Source organism: Mus caroli, chromosome 8 (assembly GCF_900094665.2).
Source record: "Mus caroli chromosome 8, CAROLI_EIJ_v1.1, whole genome shotgun sequence".
Lineage (NCBI taxonomy): Eukaryota > Metazoa > Chordata > Mammalia > Rodentia > Muridae > Mus > Mus caroli.
This window is the reverse complement of record NC_034577.1, coordinates 84,657,795-84,680,322: the sequence shown is the minus strand read 5'-3', so window position 1 is coordinate 84,680,322 and position 22,528 is coordinate 84,657,795. Positions and strand designations below refer to the sequence as shown.

Here is a 22,528-nt window from a genome sequence, read left to right as displayed (position 1 = left end):
GCAACACCAGCCATTGAAGGACAAGATCTTCAGATCTCTGCTCATGGGTGGACTGGGCTCAGTTTCAATGGATTGGTACAATTTTCAAACAAGAGATCAGCAACCTTTTCAAATGGACAGAGTTCAACAAATAGTGATTCATGAACTTTAAGGTGCAAAAGCACATGTCCAATAAATGCCCACTCACCACTCACCCCCCTTTTTTAAACATAAAATTCTAGGAAGGAGCTCTTGTTATTTGCCACATCCACTCCAGTAAAAACTGTGTGGCTGTCCCAAAAGCTTGGATGCAGTCCTGAATCAAAATGTTTCAGAGAAACTTAGTCTCCTGGAGCCTTGGCATCCTGTAATATGAATGTTCCAAATTTGTCCCTGTGATAGTGTGGAGGGTCTTGAATGCTTTCTTGCAGTATTTTACTGAATAGAAGCTAGAAATCTCAGGGCTAGTTCAAAATAGTAAACTTAGAATTCTCATTACAGACACGAATGGCAGCCTACATTACCATAATAGTATAAAGAAGGTAGATTGTGGTTTAATGAGGAACTGGAGTATTGGACTATTCATGAAAAGTTTAGTAAAACAGAACTTCCCTGGTGCATGTTTTTCACTAGGCCCAGAGGAATAACATAATTAGGTATTTACTAAGGGACCCCTGGTGGTAGGTTTAACAATAGACCAGAATTGCACCTGGGCCCTTTCACCTGGCTCCTGTGAATAGCTGATTTTAGATAGGGCTGATCTTATTTCAGTTATAAACACTTCCTAGTTCCTGTCAGTCTTTACATATGCATTTCTCTGTTTTGTGTCAGATAACTTCAATGTACCTTAGCTGATGTGTCACTTAACTTCTTTGCTTTCTTCTGTAATATAAGTCTGATGCTAGCTTTGAGAAATTACATTCAGATACAGCACTCTGTCTGTGTCAGGTCTGTTTGTCACTTTTCTGTGACTCCCTGCCCACCTGAATAACAGGACCCTGATTCCCCTGCGGGTTGAGGGGTCAACTGAGTCCAGTCTGCAGCAGTTATTCCTTCTCACTCTGTGACTCCTATCAAATGATTGTCAAGGTACAATTACCATCCTGATGTTCATACAGATTTGTAGATTCTTTTATGAAAACTTGATTCATCTATAAATATATGAACCAGGGTAGGAATTCTTCTAAGAAAAAAAAAAAATCACCCTGTGAAATTCACCATGCTGTCTCCACTTGGTTCAGTATTAATGATTGTGATGATGAACAATAAAATTATTACAGGTACATATAGCCTCTGATAATTGCCTTCAAGATTGGCTGGAGGATGCTATCTTTGTAGGATTTGGGGAATGGAGCCAGGTAGAGGCTAGACAACCTAACCTAATTCTAATCAGGGAAACCAAGTCAGTGTTTTAATCCAGCATACATGGTGAAAGATCATAACCAGGCATATTATACCCCTCAACATAGACTCAGTCATATCAAGTACAACCCCATGGAAGCAGAAATTCAACAGAAGGCCCAGAAAGATTCTTTTTCCAGAGGCAATCTCAACAAAGTAATCTTCCAGGTTAAAAAGAGACTTCTGGACCCCCCTTGGCCTGCTTAAAAAGGATGTCCAGAGATGTCTCTGGGCAGCTAGCAGTTGCCTCTTTCACCCCCAACAAGGCTTCACAGGAGTTAGTACTGAGGAATGATAAGGTGAGTAACCATGTGTTGACCAACCTAGATCCCCTTCATTTGGTTGTAGTGTTCAACAACAAGCAACTGCAACCCCAGCAAATTTGGGATCTATTACAATGTCTATAGGATCTCTTACACCAGGAAGAGGTGTTCACATAAGTGACAATAACCAGGAACGATCCTTAGGCTAGGGTCAGTGTCCTGGTTAGTATAATATGTTCTGCCTGTTGGTAGTCCTGGGTAGGAGGAGCCATGACTCTACAGTTATGTTCTAGCTGGCAATAGAGTATGTCATGTATGGCTTCTTACATTTTGGTTGAGCTCTGTATAAACCATGTTGGAGCCAGGCAAAGGGGAGTCAGAAAGGTAAAGAAAGTGGTGTAATAGCTCAACAATCAAGAGAATTAGTATTTTTTGGCTTTGAAGAAATACAAATAAGAACAAGTATAGCAGAGTTGGGGGAACATCATTGTGGGAAGGTTAAGGGAATTTGTAGAAGAGTGGTGTGTATAGCATTAAGCGTGAGTGGGAGAAAAGGTGTGTTTTTCAATATCCATGAGTTTACTTATGTTTTCCTGTTTCTTTTGCTGTTGATTTCTAGGTTCATTTCATTGTCAAATATAATACAAAAAAATAAAAGCTTCAGTGTTAGTCATTTGTGAAGGTCTGCTTTGAGAACCATATTTTCTATTACAAAGGAAGTCTCATGAGCTGCTGAGAAGATTCTGGGCTCTGGAGTATTTGGATGGCATGCCCTGCAGAAGTATATTAGGTCCATTTGACTTATATTAATGTTATTTACCTCAGATGGTTCTCTGGTTTTTGGTCAGGGTAGTCTATATATTGGTGACAGTGAAGTGTCAATGTCACCCACTATAATTCCCCTGGATTCAATCTATTTATTAACAAATATTGTTTTTTGAAACTTGTAGTGCTGATATTTTGATGAATAATTTTTTTCAATTGTTACATCTTCATGATGAAATTTTCCCTTAATATAAAGTAACCTTCTTTGTGACTTTCTGACTAATATCAATTTAGAGTCTGTCAGATTGGGAACAAAGACAATTTCTTTCTTTCTATTTCTGCCTTCTTGAAAAGCCTTCTCCATCATTTGATCCTAGGCTGTCTTTGTCCTCCATGGTAACAAGCACTCCTTGGAGGCAACAAACAGGTGAATCCTGATTTCTTTTTTATCTAATCTCCTAGTCCATATCCTTTGGTTAGGGAATTGAGAGCATTACATTTCCTGTTTGTTTGCTGATTTTGTAATATTTGGTATCACCTCCTGTATTTGGTTAACTACATTTGCACAGAGCAGGGAAAAGTTGAAAGGAAGTTTGACTCATGTGGCTCCAGCATTCTCATTTGAAATAAAACTTTACCTTCTCTGACCTTGCAGCCTTACATGCACCCTCTTTGGTGCATGTAAGGCTGCAATGCTACTCCTGTGATATTTTCTTTCTAAGAGACTGCCTGTCTGTTTGTTTGCTTCTCTGTTTAAGGTACTCTCAAACATAGTGATGCTGGCATATCCAGTGTCTCCAAGCACTGCAGGCTGTGAGGAACCTTATGGAGAAAACCTATGTGATGAATGGGCTTCTGCCAGGCTTGATGATGAAAATATTATCTGCTACGCTCTCTGGTCGAGTCAACTGGACAAGCCGAGAGGCTTAAAAGTCACTCATGAGGCAAAAGAGTTTCAAAGAAGTTCTCCTCCTGGAGTCTAGCATTCCCTACCCATACAGTAATTTTTCATTCCCGAGTTCCATTCCCACGTTAGTCTAGTGTATGGATCCACGTGCTCTCTTTCAGTATTTTCCTATTATAAGTGCTTTTTAAAATTGAATTCTGACATGGCTTAAGCCTTCCACCAGTGTTCCAACAGTCCTAGAAATGTCCTTGAGCAAGATCATGGGCTTAGAATTCAGCAAGATTGTAAAAGCTAAGTCACTCCCTTACACAGGAATTTACCATCACTAAGGAAGAAGGAAGTTTCAGACCAAAGGAGAAACCAGAATAGATACTATAGCAGAGTTATAACCATACACACGTATTTACAATGGCCTAAGGGGAAGGTGGACTATACAAGAGACTAAAATAGGAACTATGGCAAGGACACGAAGCCCTTGACCCTGGCTTCTAAGATTAGTGGAGCTTCTAATCTTAGGTGGAGCCTATGTTGATCCCAGCTGTTATCAATGAATTCTATCCCAGGTGGTTCCCTTTAGACCTTTTGTGTTTGCATTCCTCTGTTTTATGTAAGATTCTGGTTACCTCAATTGTACCTTGCGAATATGTCACCCAACTTCCTTATTGTCCTCTGCATAAAAACTCTGATGCTCGAGTTGCAAAATTACACTCAGATTCCACACGAACTCTCCTGTGTGTGTCTGTTTGTCACTCATCCACGCTTTGCCCACCCGCGTCGAGAGACCCCGTTCCACGCAGACACAGGGACCCAGAGGGTCTGCGGCAATTATCATGATGTTTTTCAACATAAAGTCAGTGTTGATGAATAGACAAGGCAGTGCATCTAGAGAGAGGGAGAGAGAGAGAGAGAGAGAGAGAGAGAGAGAGAGAGAGAGAGAGAGATTTCCCTCACTGTAGGGGAGGCCATGCTGGAGAATGACGGTGAGCTACTTCTAGTGTGTGACAACATAGCTGGAAGAATGGGGAAGCAGCTAAGTTAGTTAGATCCAGTGGAGTATGAACTTCAAAAACCATAACTAACAGCATGATTATAAAATTGGGGAAACTGAGTGTTTTGTTATTCAAGAATAAGTAAACATTAAGTCTTTCCCAAATGGTGTTCTGATATACTCTTGTGATCCAACAGTGTGTAATGAGTCCGAATTTAGGTTTTTTGTACTTGACTGCTGGTGGCTCTTGGTCTCCCTATTCCCTCATTTTTTCCTGCTTCTCTAGAAAAGTTAGTGAGTAAGAGCAGGACAGGTTCTTATTTTGGTGCCATCAGAATAGACAAACACACTTTCTTTAACCGCACAGAGCACTCTGACCAGTGTTTGACTGGGTAAACAGTTCAGGAGAAGATCAGAACAGAATGGGTTATTAGGCAACTATTCACAATATTTATAGCAATTTGTTTTTCTGCTTACTTCAGGATCTATGTCTACTTGTACTCAGCTGAGCTAGTACTTTCTCACAGAGTCAAAGACTTTATGCCAGCAAGCACTTAAGGCAGTTAATGTTCAAACGAGGTCACTCCAAACAACCAGAAAAATATGACAATCCTTAATATGTAGACAGCTAATAACACAGTCACAGATGGTCAATTGGATATCTTGAGTTTGATTCCAGAAGCATGCCTTGGTACAGGTTTGAATACAGTTTGCATGGGAGACAGTGCTATCAGAGAGCACTGTGGGTAACTGAGGAAGTCAGAGGGAGGGATGCTGGTGTGACTGCACTGTGTGTTATTTTACCTGACATTTTGATTCCTCACTAATTACCCATGTTTCATCCACTGTATATGTTTGCTTTTCTGGCTAATATGTGTATTATTAATAGAGATTTTGATTATAACCATATATTTTGTAATAATATAATGGATTAGTACATCAACTACATAATATCCTAGAATATCCTGTTGGAACATGAAGATATTGGGCCTTAGCAGGTCATGCAACAAAAGCCTTTGGAGACTTTGCTCACTCTACCTGAAAATGGAAGCTTGGGGTCAGAGCAGGAAAGAAATTCATCTTAGCCAACCCAGCACATTATGTCTGATACAAGGTTAGAATTTAGCTAAATTCCTGAGTTTCTCCCACAACAATGCCCTTCCCTACATCAACCTACAACAGGTTGCCTATCAATGTAGCTGGCTGTCTTGGTAAATGAATGTCTTCTGAGAACTATATAGCACATTTATCTGGTGTAGGAACACAGTCAACTACAGACCACCGTAAAAAGTCCACGAGGACAAAACCCTGTCCAAGAACTGCAGGAAGTGACATCTCATAGTGTAGGTCACTGTACAGTCATCTTTTTCCTTGGTCCAGAACATCCCAAAAATCGCTAGGAAGAGAAGAGGTACTAGGTCTTCTCCATCCATAGGACTCAGAGAACCCAGAGATTTGCATGATTTCCACCTCTCACCCATGGAAATTACTTCAATGAAGTAATAGTAACTACAAATATAGGCTCAAATCTCTCAGTGCAGGATCAGGCCCAGGTAAGGTTCTCACTCTGGTGGAATCTCAGATGTTCTCTCCCCTCCCAGGTGCTCCCAAGATGCAGGTTGGGCAAAGCTAATCTCAGATATGTTCAGCACCGAAAAGGAGATCCTGCCTCTCAAGATTTCGGAAGACTGTCTCTACCTGAGTATTTACAGTCCTGCCAATTTGACAAAAAGCAGCCAATTGCCTGTAATTGCAGGAACCATTACTCCAGACTTTAAGTTTGAGCATCTAGATCTTCTGTGGGCTTAAAAGGTGATAAAGGCAGCAGGGGTCAGGAGCACATAAGTCAGGAGTGATTCAGGGACCACAGCTTCCTTCCAGTTTTCACTTGAGTTCTTATTCCAGTGATGCCAGACTTTTGTAGAGAGTACTATACAACTCACATGTAATTTCCCAAGTCTTAGTAGGACAGAAGGAAAAGAACTGCCTATTCTAGTTATGAGAATCCTATCCTGATGGCAGTTAAGTCATGATTTCCACTAAAGTCACAACTGGGAGGAGTCTTAGGGGGAAAGTGAACAACCCAACATGATACAGATAGAGAAACTAAGTTTCTGGTGGGGAAGAATAAAGAGCACGAGGAAGTGGAAATTCAGGTTTCCTGGTTTTCATGTGCGTCTTCATAGACAGGGCCAGTGGAGCAGGGAGGTGGCTTCATTCTCAGGTCGCCTGTGACAGCTTTATTGACATATGAACAATTTCACTCTCCCATGAAAGGGAGGGAGGATGGAGGATGCTGGAACAATCTCAAAAGCATGTTGCCTGCCTGTAGGCAGCACTCCAGGATTTCACTCTGGCTCATTTCCATATCTGGGTGCCTTTGGCACAGTCTGATGACCAAATGATTCAGCATTTCACATGGGAACATGGTTCAGGAGAAGGGGCAGGCTGCCAGGTAAAGATGACAAGATTGGGAGAGAGTTTTCTAGAGAAGGCAATCTTGAGTTTGTAATAGTCGGCACTCAAAAAACTTCCCAGAAGCCCTCTATGTGAGACCCAGGAGTCGCAGACAAAGTTGTGGAAATGTTTGCTAAGATTTGGTGTTTCCTGTGTTCAAAAGTCAGTGGGAGATAAGCAGAAAAACAAAACAAAACAAAAGAAAACAAACAAACAACTTGGTGACACCCATTCTTTAAGTCATATAAAAAGTGAGCATCCCAGAGGGAATCCTTATCTGGCCTTCTCATTGGAAAGAGACACAGAATGCTGCTCATAATAGACTTGGAAGTGTTAAGTACTATCTACCATGGATCTTCCTGGCTATGCCTCCTTAGGACAGCTGTCAATCCTCTCCGTGCATCCAGTCCCTCATTTGTAAACTGTGAATAGCTGTTCTGTGTCTGAGATGGATTTGTCCACAAGTAGAACTTGCATCTGTCCCTGATTCTCCATAATTGTTATCAACTTTGGAGCCCTTGAGACCGTTTATCAAGAAGCCAACAGCTATTGTTGGAATAGGAAGATGGTAAAACCTTAGCAGGCCAGGCAACAATACCTTTGGAAACTTTACTCCCCATACCTGGACCAGAGGTACCGGTACCTAAAGAGTCAAATATGGGGTCAAAAAAGGAAACATTTAATCTGTTCCCACATAGCCATGCTTTCATGGATTGTTCCAACTGGTCTATGAAGATACATAACCTCTTCAACACATCATTACCCACAAGCCTCAGACTCAGCCTTCACTCTTAGGTATCCACAGTTCATCTTTTGCAAGCTACAGAGATTCAGAGGGTGAAAATGGGGATCTTGAGATTATGATAACAGGAGACCCTCTAGCTTCAGACACATGCACTAGAGACACAGATTATGAGTATTAAACCTGGATCTACCTTCACAAAGATGAGAACAGAGCCCTTTCTTAACCTCTCAGCCTGCTTCCTCACATGGAAATTGCCATACAAAAGCTCAGTGAGTATCAAGCTGGATCACAGTTCTGCCTGAGAGCCAACAGCCATGCTGACACATTAGGGTCTGCCTCATGGTTCAAGAGCCGTCTCACAGCACTCTGGTCATGGAACAGAGTTTTTGGTCAGCTCATCATGTTGCTGACAGGATCAAACCCTGAATAATTCTCTTACTGGCTGTACTTTCTCAGCAGGAAGATTCTCCTCCATTGCTTATCTGTTACACAGGAAAGTATTATTCCTTCCCATATGGAGAGTTTATTATTTATAGTGCATAGACCAATTCTTGGTTCATTATACCCCCATAATATTCTCTCAAATTATCACAATATTATTTCACACACCTTCATTTCTTTCTTGATCTTCTTGTTATTTAAATTAAAGAACATGGATTATAGATATTACATCCCTCTTCCGCTCAAGTTTCATCAGAAAGCCTGAATCACTCTAGATTTCGAGATGATGGTAGCCAAATGAACAAAGACCATATTGAATGAAGTGGATGTGAGCTGGGAGTAGCATAGTGGGAAGACTCAAGCTTGAGGAGAGGTACACTAGGAAGGGATGACATCAGGGCAGCGGGTGTCTCCCCAGACAATCCCTTACCATAGAGAAGTTTAATTCATCTCTGAGGAGTTAAATGAGATGAGACTAAGCTGAACTACAAAGTCTGTCTTTTTTGTTCGCGTTCAGTTGCCTGAAGATCCTGTGGTGATGAGAGGACCCTTAGCTTTTATGGGTTCCATGATAATCTCAATTCTGTGTCTTAGAAGGATGTGAGAGATGAGAAGAAAGGGTGGGGTCATTGAGTGGAATGCATCCTGGGCCTTATCTTCGAAAGTAGAAAACAAGAAAACAAGAATAGTCAGCCTTTTGCAATGTTCCTGGAAACTGGTGTGGTTTGGGCAATGACCTCCAGTCACAGCCTAGATACAATCAATTCATATGAACTCAGATTGTCCCTAAATCTTCAATCTACTGCCCATGTGGCTTTATTGTTGTTCAGGTAATGATGTGGATCCATGGCGGTGGATTGATGCTAGGTGGAGCATCAACCTATGATGGACTAGCTCTCTCTGCCCATGAAAACATAGGGTGGTAACCATTCAATACCGCCTGGGTATTTGAGGATTATTTAGGTAAGATTTTACATTTTCTTCACTGTATATTAACTAAACTTTGCTTTGGTTCATTTGGTTCACTAGTGAAACAAACACCCAAGGCTGGCTAGATATAAGAACACATATTTATTGAAAAGTTCTTAAGACTCAAAATCCAATGTTTATGTAGATGACCTATGAATAAGAACACTTTCCTGGGAAGTAACATAGTAGAAGATGAAAAGTTAGATTCTTACATGAAGAAAAGATAATGTGACAGGGGAGAAGTGAGTAATGGGATGCAGTCTTGATACTTCTACAACAAAACACTCCTGGAGAACTGAGCAAGGTCCTATGAGCACTACAGAGATCCTCTTGAGAGTGATGCACCAATGGCACATTAGCCTTGCACTTAGCCTCATCCCCCCATGCCCTTCCAGTGCTCAGTACTGACTTCCACAGTAGAGCCCAGAGCCCAGCTATGAACTGTGCAACCAATGTTACCCTTCCTTATTACCACACTCAAAGTCCTATACCTCTGACATTTATAGTTTCTATAGTCACCTGTTTTGATAAGCCTGCACTTTGAATATTATAGCTGCTCCAGCCAGTGGGCTGAGTGAACTGTGAGACAATGACTGGATTCTATCATGTCTGTGCCCCATGGTCCCCACTTCAGATGATATAGAAGATCCTGCAAAGTCTTTGTTCTATCTGAACTCCTCTGTCTTACATTTACATATCTATTCCCATGGCCTTGGGACTCTGTTCCTGATGCTTCTAATTGAAATCACCTTTGCAGTTACTGATGAAACACATGGGCTCATTTATTTCTCTTTCTTGATGTTGCTGCTTCAAATAGAATTTTCCCAGTAAATATCACCCGATGACCCCACATTGATCACTTTGTATTTTTCTGCGAGCTGACTTACTCTCTTCTTGACTACATGATTCTTCTCTCCAGTGTGAGCTGAGCATGGTCAGAGATTTTGTTTGTCTTATTCTCTATCTATTTGAGCAATGTTGGATCCTCAGTGCAGTACATAGTTTCTAGAATATGAGTGTAGAGTCCCACATAAATCAACACATTCAGGATTATAGGCAGGTAAATTCTTCCCCAGCCCCCTGTCAGTGCTGTGATGTCCAACCTGATTCTGAAAAGCTCACTGAAGCTTCCCAGGCCTCCTGGCTCTTGAGAACCCTGCCATGACATCTCTGTCCCCATTCCACCCTGTCACATTGCAGCACAGGTGATGAACACAACTGAGGGAACTGGGCTCATTTGGACCAGCTGGCTGCACTACGCTGGGTCCTGGATAGCATTGCAAACTTTGGAGGGAACCCGGATTCTGTAACCATCTTTGGAGAGTCAACAGGAGGTGTCAGTGTCTCTATCCTTGTAAGTTTTCTTTCATCAGACCCCTTGCTGTGGATAGATTGATATAGCTACTAGGTCTTTGAGATGAGTACATGTGAGGGAACCTATTAGAAAGCAGCCAGTACAACATCTTTACATTCAACATCTGTGTTCAGGTTGACTCTTTGCCGCACAGAATCAGATGATGGACAGCATCAGGTGTATAATTAGCTCTCTTTTGTTTTTATAAACTTACCATTATTTTTTTTTATTCTTGGAGCCATGAACATCTCCAGTGTCTCTGCTCACTTGGTTGATCTTGTTCTCCTTACTAATTATTTCAGTATTAGGTGTCACTCTACAAGTCCTGGGATGAGGTGATGAGTACCCACTACAAATGGGAGGAGAGAAGCAATAAGTTGGACCAAGTGTCCTTGTTTGGGTCGAAGTTGCATCTTTACATTAAGCAAATTCAAAACCCAAGATCAGTCTGGGGCTTCCCCTGGGGTTAAGAAGGCAACATCAGGTTGTCTTAGGGATGAGAGGAAAGTGGGTAGGAGAGATGGACGATCCAGTGGGGAAAGGTAGGGCAGAAGATGTGGGTCACAATCATAGGCTAGGCATATGAAGTGTCTTGCTGATGTGTGGAATTGAGTCATAGGAACTGTGAGGGAAGCTACAGATGTTCTGGGAGCTGTAAGAAACCTTACTGTCCTCAAAGTTGAGCAGACATTCAGCCATGGAACCAACACACACTGGCATTCTACTTGAATTCTCAGAGAAAAAAATAGAATTTTAATTGGTTACTATATTTGAGTTACAATATTTTAAAGTGTGACCATTTGCACACAACATTAAAATAAATGATTAACTATTTCATGCAATATTGACATAAGATTTAGTAAATAGAGAACACGGTCAGTATTTGGAAGAACATAAGAAGAGGTGTGGAAATCCTGGAGAGATGGATCAGTGACCGACTGCCTGCTGTTCTTCCAGAAAACCTGAGTTAGGTTTCCAGCATCCACATCCACAGATAACAACCACCTGGGAACAGAGGAAACTTCTTATTTTAAAAAGATTTATTTTATGTATATAAGTACACTGTAGTTATCTTCAGACATACCAGAAGAGGATCCCATTACAGATGGTTGTGAGCGACCCTGTGGTTGCTGGGAATTGAACTCCAGACAACTGGAAGAACAGGCAGTGTTCATAGCCACTGAGCCATCTCTTCAGCCCAGGGGAAATTTCTTATGGAAAATTAATTTAAGGAAAATGTCTTAAATGACAACATACCCAGGGATTGACATTTGGCTGTTACATTTATTTATTTTCAGTCTTGTCTAAAGTTCCATATATATTCATGTATATACACATAATTATATGCAGCATCATATCTTTTTCTATATATATATCATGCATCACTTATTCTCCATCCATATCCTCTTTTCTTTTTCTTTTACTTTTTTCTCTACATATGCAGCAGTGTTGTTTCTTTAGTTCCTTTGTCCAAAAAAAGCTTCTTGTCATATAGTAACATATAAATGTTGTCCTTACTAGTAAGCTCTCTTCTGTATTGCTACCTTTCTATAATTGAGTAACATTGCATTGTCAAAGTAAATCCTAGTTACATAAATGTGTATTAATATCTTGGACTAAATCCAATTTTTACTATTTGAACAATGCATGTGCTTTCTAAGAAATGTCCACAGATCTCTGTGATCTTTGGTGTTAGGGTAAATTCTGAATAGTAGAGAGACAGACAATTTGTACAGGTAGGTGTTACAAAGCCTTTTATTGGTATTGTCTTTCCAATAGTTTGGATTTGCTCTGATAGGTGCTGGTAGTGTGTTTTCGCTCTGTGAAAACTCTGAATTTCTGCCACATTCTGCTGAGACGCTCTTGGGAAATATCAGAATAATAAGCTGTCTGGGATCAGGGCTAGGATGGGTGAGAAGCAGTTTTATCCACAAAGCACCTGGGTCTCCAAATGCATGGCCAGGAGATAGGGGGAGCCCTAAACAGCAATTGTGCCATGATTCATAGTAACTTTGACTTTTCTTTTTACTGTGGAGAAATATTCATCAAAACAACTTAAGGGGGAGTTTATTTTGACTCACAGTGTAAGGATGCAGTTTGCCACAGCATGGGAGTCGTAATTATGAGAGCTGAGGTGATTGGTCACATGGACACATAGAGAGGATTCAGAACAGAAGCAAATGGTGCTGCCCAGCTCACCGATGACCTTGGGTCTTCAAAATCATGTCTTTTAACATGGGTCAATAAATCAAACAAGTGTGGTATCTTTCCAAGTGCAACCAGATTCATCTCCAGAAACTTGCACCATTACAAATGTGTATAAGATGCAGACAAGGAAACCCCAGATTGGGGCAATTCCCCTTAGCTTTGATCAAACCTCTTGGATTTAACTATAGCTTGACTTTCTCCCTAGTTGCCTTTAGCATGGGCTGATGACCCAGTACGTCTGCATTCCCATGTAAAGGAGGCCCAGATACTGGACAGGCTGCTAGTCAAGGGTTACAAGAATGCAGCTTCCATTAGACATCTTCCAACCTCAATTAATCTGATACAGAAACTGGCCCATAGCTGTGCTAACAGATTTATTTCTAGGTGATTCCTGATTTTCTTCTTTCAATTTGATGTTAACCACAAAACCCATCTTAGGAGTATAAAATCTTCTCTCCCCTGCCAGGTCTTATCTCCTCTGGGCAAGGACCTCTTCCACAGAGCCATTTCTGAGAGTGGTGTGGTCATCACTACTAACCTGGGCAAGAAGATTATCCAGGCTGTGACTGAAGTAGGTCTCAATTGGGCTTTCCTGCATCACTTTTTGAGCTTCCCTTGGGTCTTCCCTGGCTGTTTTGGCTGCAGGTTGTTGCTGAGATAATCAATCCTAAAGTACTATTGCTGGGCTCAGTATCAGAACTATCTTTTGGCTCACAGTGAAGGCACATTCTGCACGTTCTGATGTACCTTCATGTGAGTAATGTTCCTCAGACACCCTGTGATTCTGGGCGGAAACTGAAAGATGAGATTTTTTTTTTTTTTTTGGAGCTAACCTGAAGGAAAGTTGTTAGTGGGTGGGAAAAGCAGTATATGAAACCAAAAAGACCTCTTCCTTTATTTCAAATGGGCTCCTTAGAGGTATTCAAGTTAAAGAACATTTTGTCCAGTGATGTGTGTGTGTGTGTGTGTGTGTGTGTGTGTGTGTGTGTGTGTTTGTGTACACACCCATGTGCACAGGCTTATGTGAAATGACCCACTCATGTTATTATTCCAATTAGTAACAGGCAATATTCTGTGGGATATAGTATCTACCTCTGCTAATTTAGAGCAGTAGTTCCCAAACATTCTAATACTGAGACCCTTTAGTACAGTTCCTCATGTAGTATTGACCCTCAACCATAAAACTGCTTTTGTTGCCACTTCATAACTATAATCTTGCTAATGTTGTGAATTGAAATGTAAATATCTGATATGCAGGATACATTTCCATTTTTAAAAATTGACCCAAAGGGGTCAAAAGCAAAAAGTTGAATAGTGTCAATTTAGACACTTTACAAACCCACTATCACCTGACAGAATAAGATGTAAGAGCAAAACCTGGTGATGCATGACTATAACCAAAATACCCGGGGAAGCAGACAGAAAGAAGAAATGATGAAAGATTGAGGGTATCCTGACCTACTTAGTAAAATCCTTTCACAAAAACTTCATCATCATCATCCAATAAGAATGAATGAAGGAAAAAAGCAGGAGGTAGTGAGAGGAGAGATAGGGAGAGTGGAAGAGGGAGAGAAGAAGGATGATGATGAGGAGGAGACGACTGGGCTAGAAACTACTGTCGACATCAACAGAGAATATAGTCATTACTCTTGACCTCTAATGTTGCCTGTGATCTTTTTCAGGTAATTGCTATTCTTTTTGGGTGTAATGGCACCTCATCAGCTGCCATGATTCAGTGTTTGCACCAGAAGACAGAGAGTGAGCTCTTGGAGATCACAGTGAAACTGGTACATAAGTATATCCCTTCTAGTCACCACTATTCTATGGCTCCCAACATTGTTTCTTTTGCTGTTCTTGTCCTGGATAGACTCTAAGGGGACAGTTTCTCAGATCTTGGGANGAGTGTCAACTTCNTGACCCCAACTGGGAATTTCATTTCCTATTATGAAACANCTTAAATGTCAAAAATTAGTCCAATTATATGTTTCATGATGAAGAATTGCATGGAAATCTTTCAAATCTATGAAAGCTTGCTTTTTGAACATTCTTATAACATTTTAGTGAATAAGATATTTCGTAGTCCTAAAACCAAAAACTACTATCCTGAATTTCAGGGATATTTAATTAGGAACTTTTCAGAAAAATGTCACATTATCTATTGGTTGATATAAAAATTATGTTATAACACAGTAGTAGACAACTTCCCTAGGATTTATGAGATATTTCCTCACTTATGTTCCTAGGATAGCCATCTATTTCCCTATCTTTTCATCTATCATATGCTAATTCATTCATTCATGCTAACAACCATCCCATTCATCCATAGCTTTTCATTAATTTTCTAGAAATACACCCATAATTTTTCTTACATTTTCAGTATGTCCCTCATTCATAAATGATCCAATAAAAACATATCTTTCATTCCTTCAACCACCCAAACAATGGACAATTATTCGCTTAACTATGAAAAAAAGTTTCTGTTTGTCAATATACACATACAACTCACCAGTTACATTATTTTTCTATTTTTGATATGTAATTACATTTTTCCCTTTGCTTTCTTCCCTTCAAATTCAAAGGCAATGAGGAAGGAACAGGCTTAAGAAAGTCACCAAGGTGAGAGGGGCTGCTTCAGCTAAGAAGGGTGGACTATGAATCAACATGAGGCATGATCAGTGAGCTCTGAACACTGGTCTTTTTTCTTTTTAACATCTAGTGTTTATTTGCTATTTTGAGATTGGGTCCTACTCTGTAGTCTAGAAATTTGTAATCTGCCTACCTCAGGCTCCCAAATGGCTATATTGCAGGTATAAAACTTAACACTAAGTGCAAAGTAGAAATGCACTCTTGCGCGCGTCTGACTCAACCAGCAAGAATGATGCTGCAACAGGATCCTTCTGCACACGTTTATTGGGAGAGCTTGATTGTAGAGGCGAATAGACCCTGAGCCCAGCACTGGTGCTGCTTTATATAGGCCTAGGAGAGGCGTGTCTCACACCCGGATTGGTTGTGCTTGTTTGATGCTTACCACCTCATTTGCATGCCTACATCTGATTGGTTACTTTCTCTTTCATCTGATTGGTTAACTTCTCTCTCATCTGATTGGTCAACTTCTCTCTCATCTGATTGGTTAATTTGGTTAATTCTCAAAACCTCATCTTGGCAAAAAAACCTTTTCTGCCTATGTTTGCGTGGTGGCCAGCAGAAGCCTGTGCCACTCTGCAACGGCACATGTGGCTTCCCACAATGCACTATATAAACAGGGGCCTGGGAATGTGCAAGGAGATTGAAGGAAAGACTTTGTACTGCAGGAGGGGGTGGAGGTCTTTGCACTTCAAGGCTTCTACATCATACCAGGGGCTGAGGAGTGGGGTGATGGCATGTGGCTGGAGTGCAGGAACTTTTGAAGGAATTTCAGACTGGACTTATTGTTAAGCAGGTTGTGGGGCATGAGATAAACAAAAGAGGGGAAAACGCCTTTGGCTTCCCTGACTCAAAAGGGCAAAGCCTGTGGACTCAAAATATACATATCAGTATTCCTGAGCAGTAGTAACTCTTTCTGGGGTCTCATGGTTACTGTTGCCAGGGTCTTCCTTCACCTCCCACGTGCTAATACATACAGGCCCTTACTGTCAGTCTTCTGCAGATCTGCCTCTACTTTCCCTTCTCATTCTCTTTACTTCTTGAGAATAAAAGATAGACCATGCCATTTCCCTTCTTAAAAGCCTGGCTTTGCTTACAGGATTAAGTCCCTTCCCTGCACTGAGATGGTACCCGCCCCCAAACAAACCTGACTGCCAGGAAGGTGCCACATAAATTTCTGCTCTACTTTCCTATCTGTCCCTGTGATTAAAACCCTGAGATCTAAAGCAGCTTGGTGGAGTAAAGGGTTTATGTGTGTCACACCTCTAGGCAATGGTTCATCATTGAGGGAAGGCATGAAGCAGAATCTCAAGCAGGCTTGTTCAGCTAAGGAAACAAGTACAGCAGAATCTATGGAGAAAGGCTGCTTGCTGGCTCATGGGGAAACACATACTTAGCTAGTTATCTTATATATCTTAGGACACGGTTTCCAGGGAATGGTGCTGCCCACAGTGGGCAAACAAAACATTCCTCCACAGACATGGTCACGAACCAATATGATCCTGACAATCCCTAATTGTGATTCCCTTCTCAGGTGACCTTAGGCTATTAAAGCTAACCAGGAATATATATCAAAGTATTAGGTCTTATTATGAAACATTTCAAACAATTATTTTTGTTGTTTTCTGCTTGCCCCTTTTATATTTGCTACCTCACTAATATTAACAGAAAAGAACTTGTATTACATGTCTGTCTATCAACAGAAGAATGGGTAATGAAAATGTGTCATGCATACACTATGGAATTGTAGTCAAGGGTAAAAAAAATGTGTCATATATTACACATAGAAAATAATTCCACTCTGTACCCCCACCCTCTAACACTCTACCAGAGAAGTCCTCCAAATCCAGGCCACTGTGAATTTCCTGGGATGAGTCCTGACTTTCCTGGTTTCTTGCTCACTTCATTAAATTCCTTCCCGATGCTTAGACCTGCCCACTCTCTTCAGTTGTCTATGGTACTCTTGCAAAGATACCACACCAGATATCAAAAAGACCAGCTTTGTGTGTCCAGTGTGTCATCTTCCTTCAGAACGTAGTTCCTCTCAGCAGATCTAGAAAATTCTGTCTTCACTAATCAGCTTTTACAAGGGGGAAGTAGTTGTGCCCAGGTGATATTTTCTACTCTCTCTCTCTATTGGGCAGAATCTGGTGCTTGCCGTGGTATTTTCTTTCCATAAATAGAAACAAGGTTGCAGTTTAGGCTCCTCGAGTGATAAGCTCAGTCTTCTCAAAGCCAACTACATATCTCAAAGAAAGCAGATTCACATATGGATAAACAGAGGCAATCAGCCCTTACTACTAAGTGAGAATTCTCCTCTCCCCAATTCCCTACCAACATTGCTGTGCTGGTCCCTGCCTCACAATTCTGACTTTGAAGTCTCCTAAACTCAGCCACTCTCTTTAGAACATTGGGTTTTCTTGTCTATAGCTACAGGAGTCTTTATGCTTGGCAAGCTCTCAGACCAGCAAAGAGGGGATGTGGCTCAAAGGTAAACTATAGTATTCATAAGTGCTGCATTCCTGTTTTACCCAGTACAACATCTCTCTGTCCACCGTGATTGACAGAGTGGTGCTGCCAAAGGCACCAGAAGAGATCCTGGCTGAGAAGAGTTTCAACACTGTCCCCTACATAGTGGGCTTCAACAAGCAAGAGTTTGGCTGGATCATTCCATCGGTGAGAATGTATGGACCTCTTAGATACACTCCACAGAGGCTCAGCCATCATGCTCCCTGCTCTGACCAAGGTTTATGCATCCAGATGACTACCATTTAAAGAGGCTTATATCTTTACAAAGTAAATTTGTTTTGAGAGTTCTTGATGAAGCCCCTTCAGTGTTAATTTATATCTGGGCCAGAAAAGGAATTAATAGTTAGAAACTTTCTAAAGTAACTACTCAAAAGTGGCTCAGGGCCCTGACTGCCCACCATCAAATTCAGCAATGAAGAACTCTCTCTAGCAGGCATTTTAGGGCCCTTGTATCAGCCTATGGTGTGTCTTCCAGTGCTCAAAGTTGCACTGATACCAGAGCAGATCTCTGAGTGCAAGCATGGACAGGCTTATTGAGCTGAGTATTTCCCAGTGTCCAGCAGAGGGCAGCATAGTAATAAAAGAACATGTTTTCCTTCATGGCACCAAAGAGGCTGCTGGTTTATGGCTGAGATGGTACAGATCCAGACAAGACTAGAAGCCAGACAAAGACACATTAGAAGCAAAACCCCAGTGTGGTGGTACATGTTTGTAATCTCAGCACCTAAGATGTAGAGACAGGAGAATCTGAAGCTCAAGGCCAGCCATGCCTAAAACCCTGACTCAAAACAAATATTAGAAACCAGTTTCATCAAATGGGTTGGTTGTTTTCTCCAGAATACGTAGAATATGTGCTTCACAATCATCTGAGACTGAAGACCCACAAGTTTCTAATTTCAAATCTTTGCATTTTATTTTACTATGGAGAAAAATACATTTTAGCAAATGTCTGATAAATGATGAATACTATAGAGAGATGGAATTGATTTAGTATAGAAATATTTGTTTCCAAACTGTGGAGGAAAGACTGAAGTAACGGCCATCTAGAGACTTCCCCACCTGGGAATCCATCTCTTTCCTCTAAGCCTGTCCTTTGTCCATAAATCTGTCCATGTCTGACAATTTATTGTAACCTACCCCTCAGCCTGAAGCAGGCTGAGCCAGACCTTGACTTTGCTGCCACTAAGGCGATTACCTAGGGTGGAGCCTTCCTCCCTAGATCACTCTGTTGTTCAGCCACAGTCGCTGTTCCTCTTCAAGTTACTGCTACCTGCTGAGAAGCCCAAGAACTATTCCGGAGACTATGCCCTATCCTGCATGTAGTCACCTGCAGCCGGTTCCAGGATCCAAGGATGAATTGGCGGGAATGGGCCTCCCCCTCCTTTATAAGCACATCTGCCGTTAAATATTTGAGCCTTGAACAGACTAGTTGTCTTGGTTTCCATTATTTCTTGACCCGCCTAGGTTCCCTCTTCTCTTTCAACTCTGGTTGCCTCCCAGGCTCGAACCCAGACATGAGAGCCACAGGCCAGCAAGTTATGTCTGTTTTTGTTTCTTTGTTTGGATGATTGTTGTTCTGTGTTTCATGTTCAAAAGAAAAAAAATGATTCAAACTTTATCTGCTGGCTGTTCACCCCTTGATTTAGTTTAACTTGTTTAAAAGGCAGTCTCAATTTGCACAGCAGAAACTAATAAGTTACCATACGAAAAAATCTCTGTGACTGTATTCATAAGGTAACAAGGTGCTCTTCTCTGAAATTACAGCTACAAAAAGCAGGAAATGTTTGTTTGTTCTAAATATATAAGATGTGTGTAGCCACTTCATTTTTTGTTTCTGACTGGTTTTAAAAGTATAAATATGTTCTGCATGTTTTGGCTATAGAGTATTGGCTTATAAGTTATTGGATATGGTTAAAAATTTGTAACATTGGTAACAGAAAGTTAGCTTAAAACTGGTATCTCAGGGTTAGAGTCATACTAAACAACAACAAATGGCATGAGCCAACCCAGGAAAACAGTTCTCTAAAGACACTTCTAAATTGGGATAATATTTTATGTAATTCTTATCCTAGAAACTAGATTTATAAATTATAGGATTTAAAAGAATGTCTCTTTGATGAAAGATATTAAAAGCTGCACTGTCATGCATTCATAAGAACTGGCAAGCAAACTATGTAATGTAAAAGTAATTTTCTTGTTACTAATTTTAAAGAGAACGGATTGTTTAAAACTGGGGTTTGTTTTCCAATATTATGGGTATGGTCTAATATTGCAAGGAAACTTAAGAATATAGTTAAACTGCCAGTGTTCCATTGGCTGCAATTTGCAGTTTGATCACAGACTCAGGATTCTTAATTCGCTCATATTTGTAATTAAGAAAAAAATCAAGCAATTAGAGATGCTTTCAAGAGTAATAAAAGAGTTTAAAACAGCTGTAGCACACAGTACAGGTCTGCTGTCTCTTTTAGTCAAGTTTTATTGGATTCAGTGCTAGAAGTAAATTTAACTCCCCAAGATTGGAAAAGAGATCTCAGGGGGAGTTTATCTGAGATCAAACTAGGTCCTGATGAACCATTTCAGGAATTTGTGGATAGACTGCTAAAAGCAGCTGGTAGAATTTTTGGAGCTCCTCGGGCAGGAGTTCCTTTTGTTACACAATTGGCTTATGAGAATGCTAATGCAGCCTGATGTGCCACCATCTATCCATAGAAAGCCAAGCCAGAACCTGATAAACAAAGCTGTCCTGTGTCAAGAAAGGGGATGAGGGGGTCAGTCTCAGACCCCAAGGCACTCACAGCAGGCAGTGACCATGAAGCTGCTTATGGGACCATGAAGCTGCTTCCTAGCCAAGAAAATCTCGTTCTGAACTTATCAGAGCAACCCCAGGAAGCACATGATTGGACCCCAGTTCAACCACCTACACAGTACTGACCCCAGAAATGGGGATTCAGAGGCTGCCTACAGGAGTTTCAGGGCCCTTGCCTCTAGGGACCTGCAAATTACTTCTGGGCTGAAACTGCATTATTATAAAAAGACAACCAATCTATCCAGGAGTTCTAGATACTGATTATGCAGGAGAAATTAGAATTATGCCCCCCCCCCACACCCCATGGCATTATAGCTGTGCCTGCTAATAAAAGAATTACTCAACTTATTTCAGTTCCCTTGTATCTGCTACTTTCCATATTTGTTAAGAGTAGGAGAGGACAAGGTGTCTTTGTTTCCTCTGGTGTGTACTGGGTTCAATGTATTACTAATAAAAGGTCTAACCTTAAATGACTAATTGAAGAAAAAAGCTTTGAAGGATTAATAGACATTGGAGCTTATTACTCACTTGGCTGCAATGGATTGGTTATTCTATTAACCCCCCAAAAGTTCAAACTTAAGATTTATGAAAGGCAATGAAACTAGGAACTTGTGGGGGAATTACAACCTGACTTGCATACTCTAGCTGACATTCCAGGAAATGCACATAGAATTATTCTGGATTTGGAGGATTGCATTTATACTGTTCCTTTGCATCCTGGTGACTAGGAGGTTTGCATTTAGTGAGCTTACTTGTAATTTGAAGAACCCATGAACTAATATCATTGGAAAGTCTTGCCTCAAGGAATGGCTAATAGCCCTACTTTATGTGAAAATAAATTTCTCTGCTTCAATACAAAAAGCAAGGAATTTGAATCTTTCAGTGTATATTATTCATAATATGGATGGTATTTTATTAGCTGACTTTTCTGATGACGTTTTACTACAAGCCTTTGCTCTTATATACGAGTTTTTAAATGTTGGAGTCATTGTTGCTCCAGAAAAGATTCAAAGACAATGTATTTTTCAATATTTGGGGCCTCGGTTATATCCTAAACACATTGTGGCACAGAATAATCCAAGCAAGAAAAGATAATTTACTTACTTGAAATGATTTTCAAAAGTTGTTAGGAGGCTTGGATTGGCTAAGACCACATCTTAAGCTTACCACAGGAAAACTTAAACTTCTGTTTTATATTCTCAAGTGGGATACAAAACCTAGTTCCCCTTGACAACGAACTGATGAGGGATGAATAGTTTTGCAGAAAGTAGAGGAAGCTATTGGCCAACAACAGATACTATGATCAATTGTTAGTGGTTTCAAGCAGTCCTTTGACAAAAGGGACCATTAAGGTGGATTCATCTTTCTTCATCTCCAAGTAAAGTTTGAATGGCCTATTATGAAGCTGTTGCTATGTTAATACCAAATTTTAGGATGGAATCATGAAAGTATTTTGGAAAGAATGTCTTAAGAACCTGATGACATGTTTATTCCTTATTCTAAACGGCAGTTAATTTGTTTATTGCAGAATAATGATTTGCCCTATTGCATGGCAAATGTTTTAGGCAAAGTTGATAATAATTATACAAAACACAAGTTGTTAGAATTTGGCTCTATAAATACTTTTATGTTTCCTGTAAATCGATGCATGCAGCTGATAAAGAATGCATTTAGTGTATTTATAAACAGCTCATCTAGTAGGAGAGTAACATATGTGATTGGATCACGTTTATTCTCTTGAGTTCCCCCCTTGCTTCACAAATAATTGAATTATGTGCTATAGCCACTGTTTTTGAAATGTTGAAAAATCAATCAGTGTTGATGAATCAACAAGTTAGTACTTCCAAAGAAAGAGAGAGACTTCCCTAGCTGTAAGGGAGGCCATGCTGGAGAATGACTGTGTGCTACTTCTAGTGTGTGACAGCTTTGCCTGAAGGATTGGGAAGCAGCTAGTTAGATCCATGGGATGATGAACTTCAGCCAGAAGCTGGAAAGAACCCAGATGCCCCTCAACAGAGGAATGGATACAGAAAATGTGGTACATTTACACAATGGAGTACTACTCAGCTATTA

The 22,528-nt window shown here is 40.6% G+C and overlaps 1 pseudogene; it reads left to right on the top strand.

Moving 5' to 3' along the window:
* The first annotated feature begins 4,279 nt into the window (after window positions 1–4,279).
* Window positions 4,280–18,026, top strand: LOC110300881 (annotated as a pseudogene).
* The last annotated feature ends 4,502 nt before the right edge of the window (window positions 18,027–22,528 follow it).